The sequence below is a fragment of the Pinus tabuliformis genome, chromosome Q (genome assembly GCF_031772625.1).
Source record: "Pinus tabuliformis cultivar Carrire ecotype Pingquan chromosome Q, CPIR1, whole genome shotgun sequence".
Taxonomy (NCBI): Eukaryota; Viridiplantae; Streptophyta; class Pinopsida; order Pinales; family Pinaceae; genus Pinus; species Pinus tabuliformis.
The window spans coordinates 254213713-254239492 of record NC_142296.1 but is presented as its reverse complement, the minus strand read 5'-3'; positions in this window follow the sequence as shown (position 1 = coordinate 254239492).

The following is a 25780-nucleotide window of genomic DNA, read 5'->3' as shown; positions in this document are numbered from 1 at the left end:
CTCCATCTCATAAACTACAAGGATCTAGTAGTATGCCTACCTTGCCCTATTGCACTTAAGCTTGATAATTTTTGCATTTGATCATCTTAAACCCTTCTAACTCCATTGCCCAATGGCCTTCCCTTGTTGTTCCAACCAAACCAATTCGAAAAAAAAAGTCTTAACTTTCATAACTAGACTAATATCTCAATATAAACAAATCTAAATCTAAAAGAGAGATCCCTCTATAAAGCTAGCAGGATTAGATCCTACCTTCCAAGCGGTTTTGTGGTTACCTTTGTAATTATTTCACATACTTATGAAATTACAGAGTGATAACATCGGCTATGTATAATTACATTTCATATAGGTTTTGAAGTCATCTCTCTCTAAGCATAATGGAGAAATATGGTTCAAAACGAGTTTCATCGTTCATGATGAAAACAATGAGGGTAGGTTCGATCTTATTAGGGATCTTGTAGACCTTATTGAATCTCTTTGTGAAATCCTCTACATTTTTGGATGACCACTTTTTCACTATCGAAAAATTTGTGAGGTAATATTGAAAGCCTTTTTCTCACCCAATTGGGTGTGAAAATTTCTTTCTAAATTATCCCTGGAAAGTGACAACTCGGGGGGAAGGGTGAGAAACCATTTTTGTATGTCTCCTTCAAGGGTCTATATAATGAGTGTGATGAAGATGTCTTTATCTTCCACTATAAATTTGTCTATGAAATATTGTAATGCACTAATATGCTCTTTAGCAATCCCTTTTTTCTCACCACTAAAATGGGGCAACAACTTAATGTAATTTTCAGGCATATCATGCAACACCTTACGTAGGTCCAGCGAGGCATATTACATCACCACCCAGGGCAATGGCTTATTGTCTATGTTTTCATGATTATGGGGTTGACCATGTCCATCCATGATGTGTTATAAGGTTTGTAGCAGCGGTAGATATTGGAGTTTGGGTTTTCTCAGTTGTGTGTGGAGTTGTATGTTGGAGTTTGTATCTAGGAATGAGTGATTCAATGTTTTTACAGATAGCCTTTGCATGTGTGGCATTTATATGGTTATTTTTAGATTTTGGTAATTGGGTAATCACTATAGGTGATGGTCGTGATGTTGCTCTAGTTATTTGGGTTCTGTTGTACTATTGAAAAACCACCCCATTTATTGACTTAATAGTTAATATTCTATTGATAAATAGAGACCCTTTATAAAAGTCCTCCAAAACACTTAGCACTTAAGCGATTCCTTTTTTAATAATTAGAATTAAATTATGGTATCAAGCCAAATCCCTTTGTGACTAGATATTCTCGCTTTATTGCATATCACCGAATCATGTGTGTCAAAGGTTAATTAACAAATTGGGATTTGTGAATTGCAATAAGAGGGATCACCCTAATAAACTTATGGTATCACTAAAATTTTCATTCAAAACTAAGGCTTAAAATATTTCTTGCAAAATAAAGTACCTATAGCAATCGCATATCAGCATTTTCAAAAAACACAAACAAAAAAAACATTTGGAATGTGCGAATTGTGATATTGTGACATAACAAGCCAAATAGTCATCACATTGTCATGCTTACACAAAGCCCAATCTTGTGAACTAATAAAGTTTGTCATATGAAATATGACCCAGACTCGATAAAAGTATGAGATAATTGTTATAAGTTCGGTTAAGTCCAACACATAGTAAAAGTTCACTTTATGAAATAAGTATTCATTCAACCAAAATACTATTTAAATGATAAAAGATACACCACTCACATCACGTCTTGTAAAATTCTAAATAGCTCTGAAATAATGCATAATAAAAAATGTGATATTTCAATTTGCAATATTGCGATAATTCTTATCGAAATTACATAATCGACATTTCGAACCTTAAAAATCATCAACTTAAAAGTTTTTCCTTACGTTTGTGATGTTATGACTTAAATGAGTAATAAAGGTCATAATAAAATATCTTAGTGCACATTTAATAAGTTTTAATGGCATTTAGGTTTAAAACGACTCGACGTGATTTGATATCTTTCATCTACATTCTGGAAAAAAAGCTTCTTCCTTGTCACCTTTCGGAATTAATTATATCATTGAATTTTCACTGTCATTTTTGCTCCGTGTTTATCGGATAATATCCATTGCTCAATTTCAGGTAACCTCCGAAGGAAACAATGTTTGAGAAGATGGAAAAAAAGTGAAAATCTACTGCATCTAAGAAATCAGACATGATACCACTTCTCTCTGATACCACCTACAACAAAGATAGAGGAACCACATCATGGGAAGCTATGTATAACCTACTGGAAGAAGAAAAACCCAGGCCACTGGAATGTCAAGTAACAACTGATGCCGACGAATTATCTGAAGCTTCCTATTTTGAGGAAACATGTTCATTTTTACACAAAATAGCAGTAAGACCTAAGATATTACCATACATAGATATGGTAAAATTGGTGATTGATAATGTAAATATCTGAGACAGAACTTTTAGGAATGAAAGACATGAAGTCATGGGGTCTTTCACACTAGACAGTCTGTGCGAGATGTACCATCTATCAGATCCTAAAAATCTCTATGACAAATATTTCCTTGAGCATTTTTCCAAAGAGAACAAGGACCCATTGGACGTTACACAGACATAGAGGTCAGGCTCAGGCAAATTCGCAGCTGCATCCCTGTCTTCCCCACATAATGTCACAACTGCAATGATGTGTAGATTATTTGGTAAAGCTGGTAGCACCAAATTTCTATAGAGTGGCTTCCATTAATTGACACAACGTTGAATGCAACAATTATGAATTGGAATCAGATTTTATCAGACATTTTAGCTATGGCTATTAGGAAATATGGGAAAAAGAGAAATATTTCCTCAAGAGATATTCTCCCTTTTATATGAGCACTTATGTTATGGATGCCATTTGTTTTTTTTTTCTCAATTTTAAACCGTGGGTTGGAAATGGACTATACAGGACCCTATCCCCATCCATGTATACCATAAAATCTTGTGGGAATCCCAATTCAATTCCGATTTTTACAAAATCTACTAGGGTATTATGCTGCCTATTCATATAACCAATTTTTAGAAAAACCCCTAGGCTTTCCGAAGAATCCAAGATAGACATCTTGCTAGTCACAAGATGGTTCGGTGAAGAATAATTCACTTATATTAGAGTTTTTGGGAGCATTGTTGCTCCACATGTCCTCCCATATGTTCCAAACAAGATATTGGCCATAGAGATAGCTTACCAAATAGTATGGGAGGGTGGTTTAACCAAATCCTTGAGGTAAGAGAAGAAACCATTTCATTAGCCTTCCCATTACAATGTGACACTTTCACACTACATGACTATGGGCATGAAGTAAAAGAAGCAAAGAATATTATGTCTCTAAAATTGGGAACAATTCTAGGGTGACAGTATGACCTAAATAAAGTTGCTAAAGACTTCACCACCATAGTTAAAGTCAAACAATTTACTCATGAATGGGATCCCTTTGATGACCCCCTTCAAGGAGCCGAAACATTTGCACAGATCCTACATTTGGCATCATTACAATTAAGCGCAGATGATATTAATGCTTTTGAGGTGTATAGGAATAAAAGATTGTTAAAGGTCCCATTGGACCTATTACAAATTGAACTAATAAGAGAACTAACTCCTAGCATGAGCTTGGAAGGAAGTTCAAAGGAAAAATCTGATGAGGAAACACAAGAGAAATCAACTCACGAGTCAGAACAATGAGAACAAAAATCTCAAAATGGAGAAGGAAATCCTAATAAATATTCTGAGAAAGATATAGAGGGAAATACTAAGGAAACGATCGAATAGACCTTGGCCAATAAGCATACAGAGGTCAATTCCACTTCAGCTCAAATAGGGAAGATTCTAGTCATTGAACTAGACAAAGAATGGGAGAAATTCAATAAGAAGATCCAAACATGCACAAATCTTGAGGAAACATCTGAATTGTAGACCCCCAAATAGAATCAGCACAAAGAAAATCTAGAGACAACAGAGTAACATGCTACAAACAATCAAGATATCAGGGTTATACTAGATTTCCCACTTTCAAAATTTTCTTGAAAATTGAAGAGATACCTCCATTAGATATATTCTACAGTCCTACTCATAATGGTGCAGTTAAAATACAAAGAAATAAAAGAAAATTAGACACCACGGATGTTGCAACTCTAGAGAATGAATCCATGGATGTTGTGTGGAAAGATACTCATGTTGATCCATCAAAAAACCTTACGAAATTGTCATATTTTTGAGGATCTTATGCTGCAACGACCATTGATAAAGCAATTGAAGTCTGGTTGTTGCTAAAAGAAAAAGAATAGAGAATTCTTTTGCTTGAACAAGAAAGAACCAATCGAAAATCAGAACAACAAGTAGATCGTCTTCAAAGGGAGTTCGAGCAAATGAGTTACAACACCAAACAAGCATATCATAAAAGGACTCTCAGATTCGCCAAATGAAAGCCATGGTGGATAGATTTAAAGATAACCCTCAAACAGATGAGTTTATCAAAGAAGAAATCAAGCTAAATTCCCTATTAATACAGCAAGAAGAAATGTTCTTCTAGAAAATCTCATAGATTAATCCTTACTGTGAGACAAGTGATAAATTGAAAAACCAAGTGATTGATATGAGTTTTGAATGTGAAGAAATCCATAAACGGTTTCTAAATTTATTACCTGGCAGGAGTCTAATGAGGGAAGAAAGGTTGACCTACCAAAATTAGAATAATCCCACAAAGACATTTTATTTACATATTGGGATACATGGTTAAAATAGGCAGAAAGGGTGACAATGATAACAACAAGTGAAGCTAGCAGTATAATTGAATCCATTAATGAAAACCTCCATAGTTCCAACCTTGTCAAAGAGTGCATACTAGGGTCTCTTCCAAATATCAAACAACTGGATCAACAATGGAAACAGGTAGTGCAGATGTAGGAAGAAGCAATCAAACAACTGACCAAACTGGATTGGGAGACATACTGGCAGTATCTAGTAAAACCAGATATCCAGTGGATGACTCTGCTGTGTTTAACTACCTCTGCACAAAAGATGGTGCCAACTTTCTTAGATGCGATATTTGATGGACAATTAAAATCCATAATCAACCAGCCCCCTCAGCTCAAACCAATAATCAACATTTGCAATCTCAAAGATCAAGTTAGCTGACTAAGATAGTTCAAGTTGAAAGGAGCTTGTCATTAGTTTAATTCTATTTTTAGTTTTATTTTTTCTTACTCTAAGGAAGGTTATTTGCAACCTCCTCAGCTTTTTTTGTAATAATCTAGTTTTGAGGCATGTATTATAGTATTTAAACCCCTCTCATGCATTCAGAGAAGGGTCCAAAATTTTATCAAAAACACTTTTGAACACATTACACTTTGGTATTTTTGGGAAGGTTTTGATGAAATTTTTGGAACGTGATCTATTTTTCTTTTAATATCGAGCTTGCTCTATTGAAATTACACTTTTGTACTCTTAGAGTGTAATTGATTGGATGGAATTGGATCAATGTTGTTGAGCCCATGAGTAGGACCTTTCATATATGGTACTTTTATCGTATGATTGTGTTTTATTTATGCATTGGCAATACTCTTTATTTTGATTATTTTATGTACGAAAATATGAGTTATAGTTATTCATTATTGCACTTCTGTATGATGTTTCAACTCTGATTTTGTCTTGAATACATGAAAAATTACTATATGCCATATAGTTTTCTCAATTGTTTTGTCTAACTATTTATCCAAAACAATTACCATTAAACAGTTTCATTTCTTTTGGCAGTTGAATGATCTTTATTACCAATTCTTTTCATATGTCTTTATAGATCACATATTTTAGTTTATTCCCAGGTATATTTATAGTCAGATAATGTTAGATTAATATATATGCATGTGTTTATTATTTAGATTAGATTATACTTATTTGAATCATTCCTTGATACGTCTTATACCACCCCAATAACATTATCAAATCAATCCTCTCTAGAAAACTGGTCCCATTATCTCGAGTTCGAGCCACTATACCAAACGAAAAAGGAGTTCCTTTTAAGGTCCAGACCGGGTGGTTATCCCCCATGTTGTCGCAATGAATTTCAAGGCTTGAACATTTTCGCACTAGAAGGAGGGCCACGACTATGAATGACAAGCAAATCTAAATCAGAAATCAATTCTAAGAATAAAACTCCCTCACCATCACCTCTGACTTCTCGGTCACATTCCAAATCTCCAAATGCTAGACATGAAGTTGCGAAGAAATCTTTACAATCCATTACTGATTATCCAAGGAAATCGAATGAACCTTCTTATATAGAAACTCCCGAAGCTCAGTATTTAATTCACAACTTGCAAGGGATTTCTCTCTCTCAAGAAGAGTCTAAATTATCTCAGGCCAATGTTTCTTCACATTTTCCTTCCTATCAAAGGTTAACTAGATCATTGAGTGAAAATTTTGGAATCTCTCCATTTTAATTTCCTCTACCTCACCCTCGAAGGAAAAATAAGAAATATGAGTCTGAAACTTATAGTGATATTCTTTCATGAAAACCAGAAACACCCTCATTCATTTCATCATATTCATCACAAATGCAAGCATCCACCTCACCATCTCAGATCATGATTTACACTAGTACAAGAGCACAATACTCCTCTACCCAATCACCTTCAACCACTAATACACATTCTTCTACACATATACCCATAATGGCTAAAATACCATGGAAAAATCCAAGATTCATTCAAATGGTAGGACCATTAAATCGATTACTTGCACATCCAGAAAAATGCTTGCCAAAACTCAACCCTGATGATGCTCTTCATGCCGAAGGACACATAAATAAATTCATGTTGTCCATAAATCTAAATGGAGTTGTAGAAGAAGATGTAGTTGTACAATTATTCCTTTATAATTTACAAGGATTAGTAGGATCTTGGTATTTTTCATTACCATCTAGCTCCATTAATAGTTGGGATGCATTTCAAGAACAGTTCCTAACCAAGTTTTGAGATGGCCGCTCAGCGACTACTCTTCTTAATGATCTCTCCAGCCTAAAAACTTGATCTAAAGAGCTAATTAAGGACTTCAATTCCCATTTTAATAAGTTATTGAACAAAATCCCAATGGCATCCAAGACAAGTACTAAAGTTCAAAATGAATGGTACATTTATTCTCTTCCCTCGAATGCATCTATTTTTGTCAATAGGGCTGCCAAACCAACTTTAGCAGAAGACATGAAAGAAGCCATAGTTGTGGAAAAACGCATTTTAGCTTTAGAAAAGAAGAATGCATTAGAATAAATAAAATTCAAGAAGGTAACTTTCAAGGAAAAATCCAAGAAGAAAGCACCTAAATATCCTTTTGATCTTGAAGGTCTGCAAAAGGCACCTAAAACCCTGTCCAATGAAATGGTCGACATTAAAAAGTAGGTAGTTGTGACTTCTTCTAGGAATGATTTTAGACCTTACAAAAGTACTCCTTCCTCTGATACTAAACCTCCAAATACAATATCAAATGCTAAATTAGATGTGGAGGAGGGGGAAGTGTCAACAACTGAAGAACAAACTAATGACGAAGAGATAGTTAAAGTACAAGGAATGTGGGATTTCATTCTTCCTTTGTCAGATAATGAAGAGTCACAAGAAGCATTACTTGTAGCTACCGGAAGAAATATCATAGTTGATTTGCCACAAAAAAAGAAAAAAAAGAAATCATCAACCCCTTGTCTCAAAGATAAAGCAATAGGAAAGAATCTTCTCCCAAATCCACTCAAAGGACTCCTCCTCAATCCAATTCTTCACCCCTAGCCAAAACCCTACTTCTATCTGACGAGATGGATGGTGAGCACCAATATTGCAGAAATAATTCTACAACTCCTGGGGCTTCATACTTTACTTTTATCAACCCGGTAGTTCGTAACAAACTTGGAAGTGATGGTGTTGTATGCACAAGTACTAGCTCTTACTGCAGGCTATCACTTGGTCAGCTGGCGCGAGATCACTAGGAGCTTAAGCCAACTTCTATGAATTCTTAGAAGAAGCTTTTAACTATGATGAAGGAAAGCTAACTCTATGAGGACTATTCTACTTGTAGAAAGAGAAAGAAGACTGGAATGTAAGGCAAACCCTAGCAAACCCTAATTTATCCAACTAACCCTACTTTTGTAGAAAAATACATAGAAAATGATGCGATGAGTTCCATTGATTACTGAAAAAAGGTAAATTACATTTATTTAAGCTACTTCTAAAAATAAATGAGAAGAAAACATCCCTTTGTGCTTTTGAGTGTTTTTATGTGAAATTATTATGCTTGTAATTCATCTAGTTGTGATTGTGTAGAGGTTTGGTGGTGAAGGGAGATGGACTTGGTTTTTTCAGAGGTGGAGGAAGATGTGGAGAGGTACAAAGAAGCAACTAGTACCCTTCTGAAGACTTCCATTGCAATCAGATTTTGAGAAACCACTTATAGGGGATTCTACAGGAGGCTGCAGGGGATCTGCAGGAGGATCTATAAGAGGATCTACAGGGGGAGGCCGAGAGCTATTTTTGGAAGTTTTAAAGGCGGAAAAATGATGGAAAAGGGTAACTAAAGGCTAGATGAAGGTGTTGAAGTGTCTAGAGATTTTCAAGGAAGATCAAGAGGGAAAATGATGGTTGGATTTGTTCAAATGGCAAGAGGGAAGCTTATGGAGAAAAATGTAGAAATTAGGGCAAATTGGTGAAATGTTGCGAATTACTTGGGAAATTTGTGAGAAGTGGGCTGGTTCTAGCTAATTTATGGATGTATGGTGAGCTGAGATGTCCTACAAGAGATCTGCACATCTACTTACAAAAATTGATCATAGAAAGGATTAACTATACCATGAAAACATAAATTTCTCTAGCTTGACCTAATTTCTGACCTACAAAGAGAAAATGCTAAACAGTAACCCTTGAATAGAAAAGCATGAAGAGAGATCTATTGTGAAGGAATAGGAAATGATCTAGGCAACTGAATATGAAGCAATACATTAATATTTCCAAATCAAGTCCTCACACTAGAAATTACATGGGAGAGAAAAACTGTGTTTTTGGTGGTAGCAGTAGTGCCTTGACCTCAAATCATAGTCCCATAAATGGAGAAAGGAGAACAGGGCCTGCTGTTGTCCTTTTCGAATCTTATTCTGTCACTGCAATAACCTACTTGAGCAATTGAAACAAAAACAGCTATGCAAACCATCAAAAGAAACCTAATCTAAACAAAGAAAAATGAATCTATGTAGCAAAAATTAACTCATGAACTGAAGAAAAAACATATAAGTACAAAGCAAGAGGTTCTGGACAGCTTGGGTTGGGCCCTAACCCAAGAGCTTCATCTCTCTTAAAAATATCGTTGTTGGCTCAAAAACTGTTTCATCTCCATTATGAAAAATAGAAGTCACATTACATCAACTGTTCTAAAAAACGAATCTCGATAATGAGCTAAACAAGTGCTGCACAAAGGTGCGAAAATTATACTAATGACTGGATAAAATACTGAGGCTCTAAGCCCCCTTATTTATACAAATGGAGTCCTCCAACAGTCCTCCTAAAGTTGAGGAGCTCAGCTTTCCAGAACTGGAGAAAAACAACAGTCCTTCTTTACTTGCTCCGTTGCCCCTTGGATGCATCAATGTGGACCTTTGTGCTCCGAGTTGCTGATGGAGGATTCGAGAAAGGGGTCATAAATGAAGGAGACACCCCCATAAAAATCCTCTTCCCTATTTTCCTCGAGTATTTGTTGCCATTTTCTCATAAATCCCTTGACTTTGTCCAAAATTGACCAAAAAATCTGCATAAAGCACACATTAGACTACATGGCAAAATGACTAACCCAATTCACTCTATTAGCATAAATATATTCAAAAAAATACAATAAACTAATCAAAATGGTGGATTATTTTGAATTAGGATGCTAAATGAGCCCATATAATTACCCATTTCTGGGGCTCATCATCACCCCCCTACTGAATGGACTGCTTATCCTCTGAGCAACTAGTCTATCTCTTCATCCATGATGGCTTTGATGGATTCCCTGACATTCCATGCTTTTGATGTGATATCCTCCTCTTTGTCATGGTATCCTACCTTTCTATCCACCTCCTCACACTGTTGTCTTTCTTCTTTCTCTTCTTTTGTCTTCTCTGCCTCTGTTAGCTTTGCTTACTCAAGCTCTGTTTTGGTTTCCTTCTCATCTTGTTTAGTTTTTTCCTTTTCTGATTTAGTCTTTTTCTTCTGATTTGAATTGGATCCTTAAACTCTCTTAAAGTTACCCATACTCTGTAAATAAACTCATTCCAAAGTTCAAAGTCTGGTGGATATCGAGCTTATCAGAAATAACCTCTGAATAATGATAATTTGTAGCCAGCAAAGAGCAACGAGGACCTTCGGTCAAAGTGCTTGACCGTTGGCCCATGGAGACTGTGCATGGCACAAAAATGACAGTTGGGAGGCTCAAACCCAGACACAGAGGCTATTTCTGATGTGCGATTAGCGTAAAGAGCTAATTGTGCATCGCTGGGCAAAACCCCTCCAGAAGAAAAAGCCCCGAGCTCACGGTCACAAGGGAGACTAGGAAACCATGGGAAAAAGCACTAAAATGATAGCCGAGTCCCGCGCTCCAAAACCAGTGGAATATCGGAGGCATTTCAGGAGATAAGCAGGTTTGTTAGACGACCCAGCAATTCCATACATTGAATGACGCATGTCTAGCAGATGAGAGAGAAAATCGCTCTCATCATGGGCTAACGTTCGAGCAAGTAAACCGCGTGATAAGAGCGATGACCGTAGGATATGGAGGCCCCAGATATAACGACAAAGATTACACCTGATGGGAGACTAGATTTGGAGGGAGAAATAAGCTATGACACATAAATATTTGAAGTCTGACGTGGACGATGAGTTGGCAGAGATTCATGTTTCATAGGCATTCTTGGAGTAAACGAAAATAACAGTTGTTTCAAACCATCGAGTGTTTCCGGTGAACCTAACACTTATGCGTTACAAAATAGGTGGTCACTTCCCTGTGAGGTGTGATTCAGTGACTGTAACAGTCGAAAGAAGGGATTCAAATGGATGGAGGTAGGGAATGAGAGAGCTAAAAGTGAAAACGAACAGTCAGGAAGAAGATGGCTTAAGGCCACAGACTAACAGAGATAGAAAAAATAAGGGGGGAACAAAAGAAGAGAGGAGAGTGAACAACGAGAAAAATCTGAAAGCACAGAGAGTCTTTGGAGTGACTCGGAGGTTGAGTGAAAAGCCAAAAAGTTCAATTGACAACAACATTTTTTGTTGTTGAAGTTGCTTGGAGGTCGAGAAACTCACAGAGGCATACAAAGGCAGAGAGAAAGAGCTTAGAGAAGCTAGATTAGAGAGTCACGAGCCACAGCCAGAGCCAAGAGCCAGAGCGAGCACCAGAAGCGATAGTTGAGAGCCAAAACTAGAGCCCACGCCAAAGAGCCAGAGCTAGAGTTAGAGCCAGAGCTAGAGCCAAGAGCCAGAGCTAGAAAGACAAAGAGCTCCAAGATCCAAGGGATAAGATGGTGTTCTAAGCCCAATGTTCCTGTGTAAAACATTAGAGTTGAGTGTGGAACCTGTAAAAGAACTATTTCCATAATACCAGGGAGCCTAGTCGAGTTCACCAGAGCACAAGGAGATGTAGCTTAAGATATCAGGGTGAATTCCATATTATATTGTTGTCTTATGCATTTTTTTTACTGCTTCTTTAACTATTGTTATATCATTTATATACCAGTTTAAGCACAGTCCCATATCAGCACAAACAATAGATTTTAAAGTAAATAGTTAGTTGAAAACAAATACAAGTATATGCCTTATTTTCAAGAATTTCCTAATTCCGCATTGGTTAATCATTAAGACTTGGGAAAATTTAAAGCTTTGGAAGTGGGAGAGGTTCTTGTAAGTTAGACAAGAAGCTTAAGGGACACATTTTCAGATCAGGTGGTATCAGAGCTTAATATTTATTAACCCCACCTTCAAAGAAGGTTTTATCAGAATGCTTGATTGACAGGGCAAAGATTGCTTGTCCAAAAGGTGTTTGGGCAGTCACGGATTTATTGTCTGATTGATTGTATGCTTGTTTGCAAACTAACTATTTATTGAGTTTGCAGAGGCGAACGGAAAGATATTGATAGCTCAGTGCAGGAAGGACTCAAAGGAAGAAGGGTTGAAGGCATTCTTCTTATTCCCAAAAGACCTCAAAGCGACCCTTGAAGCACAAGAGGTGTTTTGCAAAAGGTTGCTTGAGTAAGCTCTTTCTTAATCTTGTTTGAAGTTCTTTTGTTCATTGGCATAATGACAAATTCTACAAGTGAGTCCTCAAATTCTTCTTTCTTCACAAGTTCTTTGATGGAGACACGAAGCAAGAATTGTCCACCATGATGGATATGGTGAGAGAAATGTATGAGGATGGTAGGAAGGGAAACCTACTTAGAGAGAAGTTGAATTCCGTGGAGGAACATAAGCGGTTGCTTTCTGACAAATTACAGGAAATGGAGAGGCAACTTCATATTGCAAATATGAACCTAAAAGGGATGCATGAGTTGGAGTCACAACTCTTTGTTGCAAAAGAAGCCTTGGCCAAGTATCAGCTTGAAGAAGAGGTAAACCATTCCTGTATGCCTTCAAATTCTTCTAAAAATCCTTATATTGGTTCTTTTGAAAAACATACCAGAGGCATAGGTTCCAAGCTAATGTCCAAGATGGGATATGAAGGAAAAGGATTGAGCAAACATGCACAAGGTATTGTTGAGCCAATAATGGTTGAGGAAAGGGTTAAGTATTTGGGTCTTGGCTATGGACAGTCTTATGGAGAGAGTTCCAAAGCTGCCATGAAGTCCATTGAAACAGTGCACAAAAGGAGTTTCATTGTACATCCTCTACCTCAGAAGTGTGAGGATTGTATTCAGGAGGAATGCAATAGCTCGAAACATCATTTGCATGATGCAGGTGTTCAGAAGCACACACTTGAACTAGAGAGTTGTGGAAACTCTGACAACCTTGAAGAAAGTGACGGTGTTCCAAAGGGAGCCACTTCTTCATTTGCTTCACCTACTCATGAAGGAAATAAAGGTGAAAGAGTCGAGTATAAATCTAGTTCTAAACAAATTCCTTTTGATTTTGTAAAGCATGGAAAAATAATTGCATGTTCCTTTTGTGGTTTGGATATCCATTATGTTTCTAGATGTTCGAAGAGGATGGCCACATACAAGAAACTTTTGAAGGAAAAGAAGCAAGCAGCCAAAGGTCCACAGGACAAGGCAAATCATGTTTTCAAAAGGATGCACATGTGTTGCACTTACTACCATAAGGAAGGGCATCTTACTGAAGGGTGTTGGATTTTGAACCCAACACTGCTTCCACCAAAGCTGAAGGAGAAGGTGGAAAAGAAAAATGGCAGGGATGGAAATAAATATTCCATGACTCATGTATTTTAGGATGATTCACATATTGATGCTGATGTGCAAGCCAAGGAGGGACCTTTGAAATGGATTGGTAAGAAATGGTTAGAATTCTTATCCAATTAGGGCTGCATGTCTAGTGATGCATCTGTTTGCATTTCTTTGTATAATAAATGCAAGTTGCAGGATCTTACCAAAAATTGTATATATAAATAAGTTGAGTACGAAACACAGTTTATTGCTGCAATAGCATGTTCATTTCAGCTTCAAAAATACAGTGTACTTAAGTGAAAGTTGAAAGATGGAAGGCATGCATGAGCATGAGATGCATGTAATGTTGGCTTGGGAGAAGTTAATTTGGTCTCCAAAATGGAGATAAGGATGAAGTGTTTCATCTTTTGGAAAGGAGTCCTAAAGTTATTTTTCCTACATGCTTGAATTGAAGGGTCATTTGTTGTAAAGGCATGTTTTATTGGCTTGTTATCTAGTTAATCATTTGTATGTAGATATAATACATGGAAGGGTTAGCCCCAAGAGTTAGCTCAATCGGTCAAATCAAGTGCCTCGCCAATGGGAGGTCACAGGGTCGAATCCCGAAAGCTCTTGGGGTTAGGTCAATAAATAGGCCGAGGGGTGTTGATGCCTTCGGGTGCGTCCACTCAGTGTTGAACAACCTTGGATGTAGCGGCTACCCATTGACCCGGGTATCCGTGAACCAGAAGTGAAAAAAAAAAATACATGGAAGGGTTCACAAGATGTGAGATCTGTTTCTTTGTTGAAATAGGAATTAGCATATGCAGTTGTTGTCTGTATGCCTACTATTGTTAACAATTGTTGTTGGGAGCTTTTCAAACAGGTACAAATGAAATTTTTTTGGAGCAAATGTACTTCACATTCGTTTGAGCCACCGTGGATCAAGGATCAAGGCAAATAAGTTCAAATTACCTTTTGTAAACTTCTTATCAGAAGTCAAGGAGGAAAACAGTTCTTCCCAAGATGACCAACACATCCAATAAGGGAAGTGGTTAGAGATTGTGGTTTAGAGGCACTATGCAAAGGCAAGTATAGGGAGGCTAAAAGAAGAGGGTGTTGTTACTCTCATTACTGCTCAGATCAGTATATCAGTCTTTTGGTGGACCAAAATTTCTTTTAGTGGGAAGGTGTGATCTGAATTTGATCCTTAAACTCTCCTAAAGTTACCCATACTCTATAAAGAAACTCATGCCAAAGTTCAAAGTCTGGTGGATATCGAGCTTATCAGAAATAACCTCTGAATAATGATAATTTGCAACTAGCACGAAGCAACGAGGACCTTCAGTCAAAGCGCTTGACCGTTGGACCATGGATACTATGCATGGTGCAAAAATGACAGTTGGGAGTATCAAACCCAGAAACGGAGGATATTTTTGATGCGCGATAATAGGAAAAACCCCTCAAGAAGGAAAAGCCCCGAGTGCAAGGTCATAAGGGAGACCAGGAAACCATGGGAAAAAGTGCTAAAATGACAGGTGGGTCCTGCGCTCCAAAACCGGAGGAATATCGGAGCTGTTTCAGGTAGTAAGCGGGTTTGTCAGATGATCCAGTGATTCCATACATTGAATGACACGTGTCTGGCAAAAGAGAGAGAAAACTGCTCTCATCACGAGCTAACATTCAAGCAAGTCAACCGCACGATAAGAGAGATGATCGTAGGATCTGGAGGCCCTAGATCTAACATCGGAGATTGCACCCGATGGGAGACTGGATTTAGAGGGAGAAATAAGCCACGACACATAAAGATTTGAAGTCCAACGTGGACGATGAGTTAGCAAAGATTCGTGTTTCTTGGGCATTCTTGGAGTAAACAGAGATAACGACCATTTCAAATGATCGAGTGTTTTCGGTGAACCTGACACTTATCCATTACGAAATAGGTGGCCACTTCCCTGTGAGGTGTGATGCAGTGACTGTAACAACCAAAAGATGGAATTCAAATGGATAGAGGCAGGGAACAAGATAGTTGAAAGTAGAAACAAACAGTCAAGAAGCAGATGGCTTAAGGCCACAGAGTGGCAGAGATAAGAAAAAAAAATGGGGAACAGAAGAAGAGAGGAGAGCAAATAGCAAGAAAAAGCTGAATGTGGAGAGTCTTTGGAGTCACTCGGAGTTCGAGTGAAAAGAGAGAGAGCTCAATTGACAACAACATTTTTTTGTTGTTGAAGTTGCTTGGAGGTCGAGTGACTCATAGAGGCATGCAAAGGCCAAGAGAAAGAGCTTAGAGAAGCTAGCGCAGAGAGCCATGAGCCACAGCTAGAGCCAAGAGCTAGAGCGAGTGCTAGAAGCGAGAGTTGAGAGCTAGAACTAGAGTCTGCACCAAACAGCCAAAGCTAGAGTCAGAGCCAAGAGCCAGAGCTAGAAAGCTGAAGAGCTCTAAGAACCAAGGGATAAGAAGGTGTTATGAGCCCAATGTTCCTGTGTAAAACATTGGAGTTGAGTGTGGAACCTGTAAAAGAACTATTTCCATAATACCAGGGAGCCTAGTCGAGTTGACCAGAGCTCAAGGAGACGTAGCCCAAGATATCACGATGAAATCCATATTATATTGTTGTCTTATGTGTTTTTTTTTTTACTGCTGCTTTAACTACTGTTATATGCATTTATATACCAGTTTAAGCACATTCCCATTGATGAGCCCCAAATTTGGTAACATTTTGGGCTCATTTGGCCTAACTACCTTTGCTCAATCCTTCATTTTTCATAACTTATGCATCATTTTTTAGTATGTTTATGTCATTTGTACGAATAAGGGCAGTCACTATTCCTAGGTGGCTAACACGTGCTCATTTCAGGTTTTTTGACACATGATTGGAACAAAACCGAGCAAATAAGGACCAGGAGACAACCAAGATGGGGTTGAGGATTCGTAGGAGGGTTTTCCACAGCATTAAATGGCCTTCCTCGGGATCTTCACCCCCAACTCCGAGCTCCAACAGCCACCACAACCGGATTAGAAGGCAGCCAAACGGATTTTGAGGAAGCAACAGTTCACTCCTAGTTTGGTCAGCCAAGTCCCACTGATTTAGGAGGCCAGCTTGGGGCCTCGTGATGTATAAATGATAAGGCTTTAGCCTTCGAAAAGGACTTTTGAAACATTGTTGCACATTCTGCACTACGAGTTGCTAGCTTGGTTTTCCTCTTTTGTAGCCATTATTGGCATGCTCTTTGACTTATGATTATTATTTTTTAATGGAAAGCAGTTAGATTTGATCTCAGTTCTGAGCTTTTAAAGGAGCCATAGCTCTCGGGGTTGGGCCCAACCTGAGAGCCTAAGGCCTCCTTCTTTTGTATTGTTATCTTTTCTTCCAGCATTATGGTTTTCTTTACATGCATTTGAAACGCAGTTTGTTGAGTTAGATTTCTTGGTGTGGTTAAGTAGGTCATTGTTAGAAGATAGAGTTGCTTCAGCTGTTTAGAATAGAGTGAAGAGATTGGAGTTGATAAAAGTTCCAGAAAAGGGTTGTCTGCACACTCATTTTCACCTCTTTCTAGGGGCTGGAATTGCGGACAGTGCTACCCACCAAAAACATTGGTTTACGTACTCATGCAATCTTTGGTGCAATATTTTCATTTGTAGAAGTTGTCCATGCGTTCAGACCTCTTGGAATGTTTCTTTGCTTCAGTGCCATACATGGTTTTCCTTAGCAATAATGTTGTTGTTCATTGGTTCCATTAAACAGTTAGGAATGTTTTTGATTATGTGCAGGACGTGGATGATTTGATTCAGTTTACACTATGCAGTGCTACTCCCTCACCCTCTCATCCTTCTAAGCCTTGCCCAGGCTAACTGCTCATCTCCCAATTAGACCCCTTGTCTCTCAGCTACTCTACTGCCCACGTTATCCTCCCTTTTCGGCCTTCCATTCCCTATACCCTCCTTCAGACAAACTAGCTTAGCAAACCCGCTCATCATATCATATCTCTGTCACTAAGTCATTACAAACCCCTCTCCTACCTCCCTATCCACCCATGCAGCCTCGTCCACTCACCCATCACCCAAAATCCGATTGTAGAACATCCTATAGGAATTACTGAACATCCTGTAGAAATTCTGAAACATCCTGTAGAACCCCTGCAGACTTCCTGTAGAAGCTCATAAACGCGGTCTCTTGGTAGCCAAACTTTGTGAAACTCTCGGGAAGCGTGTTAGGGACCCCTTAGACCCTCTCTGAACTTTCCCAACCTTTTTCAAGCCTTTCTTTTCCTTGATCCACCTCTGCACAGTAAAAAAACTAGTTAAAAGCACATGCATGATAATTCTAATAATTGAAACAAAAATACAAAAAATGTTTTCTTCAGATAGAGGTAGTCTAGACACATGCATTTTACCTTCATAGAAGTAATGGCACCTCTTTCAGTAGTTTGCATTCCCATCTCTGCATCAGTAAGACTAGCTGGTAGAATTAGGGTTTGCTAGGGTTTGCGTTTCTTGTTGGCTTTCAGTTCCTTTCTGCAAATAGATTAGCTTCCTTTGAGTTATCTTTTGTCCATCAGTTAAAACGCTTCTTCTAAGAGCTCATAGAAGTTGGCTTGAGCCCCTAGCGGACTTGTGCCAGCTGACCAAGTGACAGCTGCGGCAAGAGCTAGTACTTGTGCATACAGCACTGTCGCTTCCAAGTTTGTTACGAACTACCGGGTTGATAAAATTAAAGAAGGAAGCTCCAGGAGTTGTAGCATTATTGCTACAATACTAGAGCCCACCATCTTTTTGGCGCCGTTGCCATGGAAGCGTCAGAGTATTAGTGATTGTTGCTTTTCTTCTATTTTCCTACTCTCGCCTTCTGCTAAGTAGTTTATTTCATTTCCATTCTGCAATTTCCTTTCTGAAAAAGTAGCATAGACATTTCCTGCTTTCATAGATTAACATTTCAATTCCGCAATTTCATTTCTGCAAGCGTAAGATTAGAATTTCAATTCCGCAAGCGTAGCCTAGCATTTCATTCCTACAATTTCATTTGAGCAAAATAGATTAGTTCTTTCATGCTTTCATTTCAATTCCGCATTTCCATTTCAGCAAGATAGTTAGTTGCAGTTCAATCTGTTTTAGTTTTGCAGGTACCAGAAAAAACCAAAGCAATCAGAAGTCTTTTCATTTCATGCTCGTAGAAATCGAGATAAAACAGACAAATTCTTACCCAACACCCCCACCACATCACTGAGTCACCCTTCTCTCTTCTTTGGTGACAGTGATCCAGAAGAACCTATAGGCGAACCTCCTGAGATATATGAAGATCCTATAGTAGAAGAAGAGTTAGAGAACACTCCATCTGAAGCTATGGCTGACAATAGGGGAGAAGATGAGAGAATTGAAGGTGCCTTCCCCATCCGAGAGACTAATGGAGACATGAAAATGAAGAACATCAGCCCCTCCGCTTTACCTCACTTCCATGGACTGACTACTGAAGACCCTGATACCTTCCTGTTTGAGTTTGCCGTCCTTTGTTGAACCTATGACTATACCGAGGATGAGAAAAAACTGAAACTCTTCCCCTCTACCCTTAAGGATGCAGCATTACGCTGGTTCATGGGCTTACCTGGGAACAATATCACCACTTGGGCCCAGATGCAGCAAGCTTTCAATACCAAATACCGGGACTACTGTAGGTCCAAGGAAACCAAGGGAGAAATCTTTCGGATGACCATGGGGAATGATGAGTCTTTAGAAGATTACGAGGAAAGGTTCCAACTTAGCTATAAACGGGCCAGGTGCACACTTGACCCTGAATCCCTCAAGTTGGTCCTGCTCCGAGGAGTCCCTGAAGACCTCTTAGATACCCTTCACATGCTAGCTGGAGGAGATATTTACCAACTACCTTATGAGGACATAAAGACTGTGTTTAGAAACCACTCTAGGGCAGCCCGAAAAAGAGGTAGAGGAAACCTCCTTTCAGCTGGTATTCCTTTCTCCAAACATGAGTTTGAAAATCAATTAGAGGACCTCAAGAGTGAGGTGAGATAGACCATCGCCATGCAACTTGATACATTCCGAATCCAGCAGAAGAAAGAGGAAGCTGAGAGGGCTTTGGCTATCTTCTGCCCTAGGTGTACAAGGAAACACCCTAAGAACAAGTGCCCATTACATTCGGTTGAGGTATGTTTTGTCTGTGAGGAGGACCACCCCACAAACCAATGTCCAACCTTACCTGGGCTTAAAGCCATGTATCAAGGGACAGAAGCACCCACTGAACCTCTCTATTTCCTCAACCAAAGGAGGCCACATGGACCTAGACCTTACCAACAGGGGATGCAAGGGACACCCCAAGTTTATTACAACCCCAACCAATCCGCTCCTATGCCTTCCTGGGGACCCCCTGTTCATCCTTCCTGGTCTATACCTCCTCCATGGTCTTACCCGCCTCAGTACAATACTCAGCCCACTACTCCTTCGTAACATTCACATGCCCAGCCACAGCCTCAGTGGAATGCACCTCAATCGGGGTGGAGGCCCCAGTACAGTACTCCTCCCGCCATTTTGCCTCCACCACCAGCTCAACCACAACCATTACCTCCTGCTCCTCCAAGGCAACCCCAAATGCCTGCTCAACCGAACCTGAACCCCAACAACAGATAGGCCCAACAGGTATATACTGGGGAAACATCATGCCCTACCTATGTTGTGGAGATCTAGGAGATCAATCTGCGATCTGGAAAGATTCTTCCGGATCACCAACCTCCTCCCCTGGAGGGCGAGGAAGCTAAACAGGAAAGTGAACCAAAGGCCATTCCACCCTTTCCTGAGAGACTAACGGCCACCACACAACCCAACCCAGAGGACGATGAGCTTCTGGGAGAACTCAAACAGTTGTGTGTGAGAATACCACTTCTCCAAGCCATCAAAGATGTACCGATATACAACAAACTGGTTAAGGAAAAGTGTTTCAGACACCCAGGTAGGCGAAAAAGAGATGCTTCAACCATCAATGTCATATGACAGCTGTCTGATCTTATGTTGGGGCAGGCCATCTACCCAAAGTATCTGGATCCTGGGAGTCCTGTAGTTGATGTCCACATCAATGGCACCATCATACCACACACATTGATTGATCTGGGGGCTGCTATTAATGTGATGACCAGAGATACCATGCTCAAACTCAACCTTCAGGGTTCCTTGAGAAAGACCTCGACAGTCCTGCAACTAGCAGATCGCTCCACCGTGACTCCCGAAGGGATTGTAGATGATGTCTTGGTCTCTGTTGACTCTTGGGAGTACCCTGCAGACTTCCTAGTTTTGCAACCAAAGGCAAAGCTTACTGGATACCCTCTTATCTTGGGAAGGCCTTGGTTAGCCACTGCAGATGCTTACATAAGCTGCCATGCAGGAAACATGACCATCAAAAATGGTCCTATGTCCAAGCAGCTAGTCCTCTACCCTCCTTCCCAACCCTTATTAGAGCATGACTTACCACTTTGGTTGGAGGAAGGAGAAGAGGATGAGGTGTACTCAGCACCTTTGTGCACCCTAGACACCACTAGGGGAGGCCTCCCAACTGAGGATGATTTAATTGAGACCTTGATCCAGAATCCACCTCCCAGTGCATTGTCCTTAGAGGAATTGGTGGAGGATGCCCAAGCCAGCACCTTAGTGGACCTTTGTGTGACCAACCCTGTCGCTCCCAGAGTCAAAAATGTGGAGTTTGGCCCTGAGAGAACGTTAAAGAACAACTCCTCCCTATCTCCTTCCCAGGAAAAAGAACTGTGTAGTCTGTTGGCCAGTCATCTAGATGCTTTTGCTTGGAGCTATAAGGAGATGAAAGGAGTCCATCCTTCGGTCTGTACCCATCACATCTACATCAAAGAAGACTGTAAACCGGTTAGGCAACCCCAAAGGAGAATGAATCCAGCCCTTAAGGACATCGTCAAGGAGGAATTACAAAAACTGTTGGATGCCGGATTCATTTACCCCATCTCAGATAGCGAATGGGTATCCCTTTTGGTGTTGGTTCTCAAGAAAAACGGGAAGTGGAGAATCTGTGTGGACTACCGAGAATTGAACAAGGCCACCAAGAAAGACCGTTTTCCTCTACCCTTCATAGATCAAGTGTTGGATGGACTGGCAGGAAAGAAGTTTTTCTCTTTCCTAGATGGGTTTAGCGGGTATAATCAGATCCAAATCAGCCTGGAAGACCAAGATAAGACCACCTTCACTTGTCCTTGGGGTGCCTTTGCTTACCGAGTTCTTCCCTTTAGACTATGCAATGCTCCTGCCACCTTCCAGAGAGCCGTCTTGAGCATCTTTTCTGAGCTGGTCCATGATTCGGTGGAAATCTATATGGATGACTTCACTCCTTATGGGTCCAACTTCCAGGAAGCATTGTCCAATCTGGGAAAAGTCCTAACCAAGTGCATTGAGATGAACCTGTCCCTTAGTCTTGAAAAGTGTGAATTCTTGATGACTGAAGGGACTGTGCTAGGCCATACCATTTCTTGCCAAGGGTTACAGGTGGATCCTAAAAAAATTGCTCTCATCAAGAAGGTTCCACCTCCTCAGAAGGTAAGAGATGTTCGAAGCTTCTTAGGATTAGCAGGGTATTATAGGAGATTCATTAAAGACTTCAGCAAGCTAGCCTCGCCATTGTTTAGCCTCTTGGCAAAAGATGTTGAGTTTAAATGGGCTGACGATTGTCAGAAGGCTCTGAATGAATTAAAGGACAAGTTGGTGTCTGCCCCAATCTTGAGAGGTCCAAACTGGGCCCTACCTTTCCACATCCACACTGATGCCTCGAAAAAAGCCATAGGGGTAGCCTTAGGACAAGTTGAACAAAAACTTCCATATGCCATCTACTTTGTCAGCAAAAACTTATCCAAGGCAGAACTGAATTACACTGTAACTGAGAAAGAATTCTTGGCCGTGGTCCATGCACTGAACAAATTTCGACATTATATCACTGGATATCAAACATTCGTACATATTGATCATGCTGAAATTATATATTTAATGAATAAACCGGATGTGAATGCTCGTATTATTAGATGGTTACTTTTGTTGCAGCAGTTTGATTTGACTATTGTTGACAAGCCAGGTAAAAAAATGTTGTTGTTGACTTTTTCTCTAGATTGGATTTACCTGCAGGAGAGGATGGAACAGTGGATGACCAAATGCCAGATGAACATCTGTTTGCTATTTCAATACTCTCTCCATGGTTTTCTGATATAGCAAACTACCTTGTCTCAGCACAGTTTCCTCCGCACCTATCCTTAAGAGAGAAGAGCAGGATCGTACGGAAGAGTGCCTCATTCACTTCGATCGGGGGCAACCTGTTCAAGCTTGGCCCTGATCAGATCTTAAGGCGTTGTGTAAGGGAGGAGGAAGTCTTCGATATCCTTCTAACCTGTCATGACGGGCCTTGTGGAGGACATTTTGCAGCCAAAAGGACTGCCTTCAAAATCCTGCAGGTAGGATACTATTGGGCCACGCTTCATCAATATGTCAGAAGGTATATCAGCCAATGTGACCGATGCCAAAGAATGGGGAAACCGACTCCAAGGGACGAAATGCCTCTCCAACTTCAAGTGACTCTTGAGCCATTTGAGAAGTGGGGTATGGATTTTGTGGGTCCAATCAATCCTCCTTCGAGGCAAAGGTCTTACATCATTGTGTGCACAGACTACCTGACAAAGTAGGCAGAAACCAAGGCAATCAAAGTAGCGACAGAAGAAAAGGTGGCCGAGTTCTTAAGAGAGAACATCTTCTACAAATTTGGCTACCCAAGAGAGCTAGTCACCGATCAAGGAAGCCAGTTCACCTCCAACTTAATTGAAGACCTACTTGCTCATCACAAAATCAAGCATAGGACTTCCACCCCCTATCATCCTCAAGCAAATGGGCAGGTGAAAGTCACCAATAGAGTATTGGAAGGGATCTTGACTAAGGTGGTGAGCAGCAACAGGAAAGATTGGGCATATCGCCTGGTTGAGGCCACGTGGGCATACAACACCACTTGGAAGACCACAACCGGCTTCACACCTTATGAGCTGGTCTATGGGAAGAGAGCTTTGATGTCAATTGAGTTCGAGTACAACACCTTGAGGATGGCAGCTCAGCTGGACCTGGATCTCAGCCATGCCCAACAAGAAAGGTTATTGCAGCTGAATGGATTGGACGAGCACCGAATGTAGGCCCTTCTCCACTCAGAAGTGGTTCAACTTCAGAGGAAGGCGTGGCATGACCAACACCTCAATGACAAGCAATTTCAGCCGGGAGATTGGGCGTTGTTGTATGATTCCAGGCATAAGGATTTGAAGGGGAAGCTGAGAACCAGATGGCTAGGACCATATGCAGTGGAAAAATGTAATGACAATGGATCTGTTCTTATTCGGACCATTGATGAGGAGGCCATCCCTATGCTTGTCAATGGGCATCGACTAAAGATCTACAGAAAACCTCTTTCAAGGCAAGAATTCATCAAAACTGTGGAAAAATCAGTGCTGTTCATAGAGAAGGGTTCTGCCTCTGTTTTGGGCACACCCTGAAGATATTGAAAAAAAAAAAAACAAAAACAAAAAAAATAATAATAAAGATCCTTGGGTGAAAACCTTTCTGAGGCTCCCAAGGCAGATGGTAGGGGTGAAAACCTCATCGAGGCATCCCTGCTGTCTTTCTGAAAATGTTTGAAAAAGACCCTTGAGTGAAAACCTCTATGAGGCTCTCAAGGCAGATGGTAAGGGTGAAAACCTCATGGAGGCACCCTTGCTGTCTTTCAAAAAAAAAAAAAAAATGAGAAAAAACAAAAAACAAAAAAAACAGGGAAATCAAGTTCACAATGTGGCAATGCATGCAGGTTGCAGGTATTCCATGCAGGAAAAGAGGCCCCTCAACTCAAAGACAAGGGTCCCTACTATGCTACCAGGTGACCTCACCAGCACTCCCTCCAGAAACACTCATCTCTTCCAAGGTCTGGGCATGATTTGATCACCGTTTAGCCTTCTACAGGAAGCTACAGGACTTTCTACAAGAAGTTCTGTATTTCTACAGGAAACTTCCTGTAGAATCTTTGGACGTCCCAAAACCGACTGTGTGGGGAGATCTAATGCCTGAGGTCCGACACGGAGGCATGCAAGCTAAGGTTTTCTCCATCACGCATTGTTTTCGCCTCCTTCTACCACCCCAGTCGCCATGCAATGGAAATACCTGCACAGTCAAATCAAAACATTGAATTATCAGAGGAAGCGATTCTCAAATGGAAAAAAGGATGCAGAGACACCATGCACTACTTATCAAAGCCATCCGAGGGCCCTGCGATCATGACCGTGATGCCACCGTCTCCACCGTTTCGGCATGCACCCGAGGAGGAAAAACTGCTACAGGACATCCTACAGGAATCCCGTAGCAGTTCATCCAGCTAGAGTGTACACCATCAAGGCGCCTGCAACACATAGAGCGGGCACATGCACCATCCGCAGCCAGGTAATAAGCGTCGTAACCAACAGAATTCTGTGAGGAGGAACCCCCGTGCCTGTGCATGAAGTAGCAACAAGCAAATCCAATCACCCTCGTCCTGAAACCTGAAAATAACGTCGCGGCCGCGCAGGTAAGTGCCTCACCCTTTTTTCGTCGAATTACATGAACAATGCTCTGAAATGTTTGCAAGTGTGGAAATGAATGGGTTGAGGAGTCGGGTAGCCATTCAACTGGCCACCACGACCAGTTAGATGGTCTCGTCAGATTTGGAAAGTGTTGGTCGTGGCAAGCAAAACGGGTAATGGACACGTGAGAAGCGTCCAGTCGGGGAGAAGCGGCGATTTAATGGAAATGGCGGCGGCAGATCTGCAGGGAATGATGTGGCAGTCAGGGAGACTTGCAGTGAAATGAGTAGGTGACGTCGTCCAACGGTCCGGCAGGGACAGCTCATCCCCGCGCCACGAGTTCGGCCGGGATTCAAATCCGCCGGCTAGATCGTCACTCCACTCATTTATCACCAGCCGTTTTGCAGTCGAGTAAGCATCCGAATTTCTCTGAAGCTCGTCACTCCAAGTCCTCAGCTCGTTCAGACGTCTGGTGGTGGCACATAAGGCGCAGAACCATTGACGTGCTCTCCGGAACCTGTGCGCGAATTCTACAGGAAGCTGCGCTACAGGAAGCTCGCCGCTACGGAGGAAAATTGATCTATTCACGTCAAAGGTGGTGAATTGGAAAAGGTAAGCCTGAACCTATTCCTCCCATGCAATTGGTTTGAAGGGTGGCGAAGTCGACGTCCTCAAAAATGTAAAACTACAGTCTGAGCATAAAATTGCAAGCGTCGTCATCCTTTTGCATGAAAATTGTCGTCGTAGTATATGCGGGGTTTTCTACAGG